Below are 4,273 nucleotides of genomic sequence, written 5' to 3' on the forward strand. Positions count from 1 at the left end.
CCCCACACAGCAAGAAACAAAAGAAACCAGCATGCAAAACATAACCAAATAAATAAAAACAAACAAACAAGTTCAAACAAATAAAGCAAATAAAACAAATTAAATAATTGTACTTAACATAATTTTAAAACACAACTTTAAAAGCATTCTGATACTACCTACGGGACATGTGGTTTTACCCAGAGCCAAACCGCTCTGATACCACCTGTGACGCCGCCAAATCCCCACGCACGGACACGGGGAAATCGAGACGTCTAGATGGTGACAACCCGGGTCACCACCCTTTCGACGAGTGCCAAATGTGTGCAAAAGCAACAAATGTGCACGAAGAAAACACAGCGGATAATGAAAGTCATATAACTAAGTACTAGAATTTTTTCTTAATATAAAACAAGCTGTTTAAAACTTACATAAATAAAATATTACAAAAACACAAATATAGTTTTAAACCACATTATAACGCATAACTTCGATTCAAAACTCCGGCGGAGCCGCATCCTCGGGCTCAGCCTCCTCCTCCTCGATTCCTGCACCAAAATCTACGGAACCAAAAATGGTACCGCAGGTAAGTAAAATCCAAACACCACCAGATAAAAGCATATAGAACTCAAACAATATGCATGAAGTGATGCCAATGCGCAAACCCATAAAAACATATTTTTCCACGCACGCCAAAAATCCCATTTGGCCCAAAAACACATCCTTCCCAAATATCATGCCAAAAGTCACATTTGACCTTTATCCATCTCAAACCATTATCCATTTTATCCGTATGCACCATGACCTCCCCTATGGGTCATCCGCACACCCTGGCTCCAGTGCCACACCGCAGAGTACCACCACGCATGTGACACCTCACGAGCGATGCCCAGTTCCGTGCCCCGCGCGTTCGTAGCCAAGCATCCTCTAGCCCTCACCAGCGAAGGGCCACGGAGTCGGTGCGTAGAGCGATGCCCGATTCCGCGCCCGGCGCGTTCGTAGCCAAGCATCCCCTAGCCCCCGCTCCCGTCGTCGCCAAGCGACAACCCAGGGGACATCACTCAGTTTATTCCACTCCCGAGTGACCAGAGGAGCTCCATCGAGATAATACCCCATCCCGGCTTGGGGTCGTGATACACACTCACCCGTAAGTCCACTTACGCCAATAAAACAGGCTTTTCTCAATTAAACAAAAATACACGTGCATGCACCATGTAAATGCTATATCAATGCACAAAAATAATCAACCAACATATATCAATAAGACAAGCAACTCCTTCCTCCATCCATCCGATCGCCGAACTCCTCGGACTCAGTCCGGAATCAACCAACCAGTAGATAAAAATTATTGAATGAGCAATATATATATTTAAATCTGAAAATAGGGTTTGGAAAATATTTACAGCGTTATATGGTATTTTTAGAAAGCTTGCGACGTTGCAAACGGCGGAGAAAAAGCAACGTAACAGTGAAAATTCACTGTGGCCGTGGGTTGTAAAATACCCACCATTGGACGGGGACAAACCAGGACTTGGGATTGATAGGGAATGGTCTAAGGATGATTATGAAGCTATTGGAAGTGGTGGTTGGCCGTGGGTGGCGGTAAAAATGGCGGAGGGAGGCCGGATTTCCCAAAAAGGAAAGCTAGCTAGTGGGAAATCCGGCATTGTTAAGTTTCTAACTTGACTTAAGGGCATTAATCAACTTAAAGATGAGTAGTCATCTCTAATCCATGTTTCAAGCTTAATTTCCTTTTAAATTCATTCTAGCCATTTCGATCTAGACCTTCTTGATATTATTATTGTTTTTACTCATTCTTCAATTGGTTTAGAAGATTAGCCTTGATCCATCACATGTCAATAGAACCAAAGTCATTTCAATTTCCATTTCATAGTGAGTCGGAAGCTAGGTGCACCTTCATGTGCATTTGTACAATTATGCCCTTAGCCGTGTCCTGAAGGGCATACATGGCTACAAAGATAAGTCCTAAAAATTAGGCATTTTTTTATGGAGAAATTAAGAGGACATTAGGGTTCCTTGCCTTCCCTATATAAGCATATCATTAGCACGAAATAGAGAGAAGGGAGGCACAAGAGGCAGATTTGAAGAGAGGAGGAAATCACTTCCATGGCTGCCGTTCACTTCAGTTTTCTTTGGAAATTTTGGTCGTCCATTATGTTTATGGGTAACTAATTTCTCAAGTAGGATTAGGGATGAACTTGCACATTAGATGGTATTTCTAATTTATTTTTAATTCATGTATTTGATTTTCAATTGCTAAAACTCTTTTGTTTTATCATTCTCAATTCATCGTTGATGTTTTCTTCTCCGAATAATCATAGAATTGATTTTGTTTATGGATCAGTCATCTCTTTCTATTGAATGGATTAGTTCTTTGATTATGTTTTTAGCTGCAATATCGCTCCCTGAGTATATTGTTGTCATTGAATTTTCTCAATAGGGATAGTAATTTACTTATTTTAAAGTGGTGAATGATTTTTCAAAGGTTATATTTGATTTAATTTTAGTTTATAAATCTATACCTTCCGGTTGGAAATTTCATGAGTTGAGTTCCTAATTGAGTTATCCAATGAATGAAGAAAAATTAAAATACCAGATTTGTGCAACGGATTCCTGATGCTCTACTGTTCGTCAAATTTGAGGAATTTTTTCGTTAATCACTTTGCTTCACTTTAATTTGCAGTGAAAATTAATCTTTATTTTTCATTACTTATTTAATATTTTTCTTTGGTTTCTTTGTTTCTTTTGCTATTCTTTTAATTTGCCTCCCTGTGCAATCAACACCTCAGAGCTATGCTACAACTACTGCATTATTCTTTGAGTGTAATCAAATTTCGGTGCTGTTTCTAGGGAGACGGTAGAAAAATTGTGAGATAGTTTTTCTTTTCAGCAGTTTGTAAAGGCGGTAATTTCGTTCCCTCTTTTAGCTTGCTACATCTTTATTTTATTTTATTTTTCTTTTTGTACTTTCTTTGTTTAGTGTTGCATTTTTTTGTACCTTGCGTGCACAAGTATAGATCTCCTTGGGACGGTTCACTTGTAAGCCTGCGTTAGAGTTTAATTTTTCTAATCATTTGTTTGATAATTTTTCTAATTATAAGGAAATGAGTGAACACGAAGATCAACCCACTAGAACCCTTCAGGATTACCTCCACCCTGCACACACAACGATAACATTATGAATCATGTTTCCAGCTAATACTCACCAATTGTATTTAAAAATAGGGATGATACAGTTACTCCCTACTTTTCATGGCTTGGAAAATGAAAATCCATATGTGCACATTAGGGAGTTTGAGGAAGTAGTTGCGACCTTTCATAGTCAAAATACAACTGATGACATTGTGAGACTTAAGTTCTTTCCTTTCTCTTTGAAGGATGGAGCTAAGAGTTGGCTATACTTATTGAGACCATGATCCATTGGGTCATGGAATGAGATGACTCAGGTCCTTTTTAATAAATATTTTTCCCAACATAAGACTAATGCTTTAAAAAGGCAAATCTCCACCTTTGCACAAAAGGATAGTGAGACTTTGTATCAATCTTGGGAGAAATTTAAGGAGCTATTGAGTATGTGTCCTCACCATGGATATGAGAATTGGCGCTTAGTGAGCTATTTTTATGAGGGACTTACACCTAAAGAGCGTCAATTTGTGGAGATAATGTGTAATGGTGAGTTCTTATAGAAATATCCTGATGAGGCTATAGAATACCTCAATGAGCTTGCTGAAAAAGCTCACACTTGGACTGGACCTAGTGCTACTGAGAGCACAAATAGGTCACGACCTGCAGGAAACGAAAATGGTGGTGGAATTTACCATCTCAGGGAAGAGGATAACCTAAAGGCTAAGGTTGAGATGCTAACTAGGGAGCTAGAGGTGTTGAAGAATAAAGACTTAAAGCTAATACACGTGGCTAATCATGCAGAGTCTTTTGGACCATGTTTTGTGTGTGCCGGGGTAGATCACCTTGCTCAAAAGTGTCCCACATTTGCTTAGATGAGAGGGATGTATGATGAACAATGTAATGCCTTAGGTATGTACAAGAAGCCTTTTACACCTTTCTCTAATACCTATAATCTGGGGTGGCGTAATCATCCCAATTTTAGTTGGAAATCTAAAACCAGCAGCCTACACAACCCCCTAGATCATATCCTGCACCTTCATCTTCTAGGAGCCTCTTAGAAGATACTTTACATGCTTTTATTGAGGCACAGAGTAAAGCTAATCAAAAGTTTGAATCTTTGATTATGCAGGTTGTTGAAGAAAACAAA

General features: G+C 39.1%; 1 non-coding gene across 1 annotated transcript; it reads right to left on the bottom strand.

Annotated features, from left to right (window-relative positions):
• Positions 1–3,484: 3,484 nt before the first annotated feature.
• On the bottom strand, positions 3,485–3,592 carry LOC122295320. Its single transcript, XR_006237975.1, has one exon. It is a non-coding gene; the product is annotated as a small nucleolar RNA R71 (small nucleolar RNA).
• Between the last annotated feature and the right edge of the window lie 681 nt (positions 3,593–4,273).

Source organism: Carya illinoinensis, chromosome 14, assembly GCF_018687715.1.
Source record: "Carya illinoinensis cultivar Pawnee chromosome 14, C.illinoinensisPawnee_v1, whole genome shotgun sequence".
Taxonomy (NCBI): domain Eukaryota; kingdom Viridiplantae; phylum Streptophyta; class Magnoliopsida; order Fagales; family Juglandaceae; genus Carya; species Carya illinoinensis.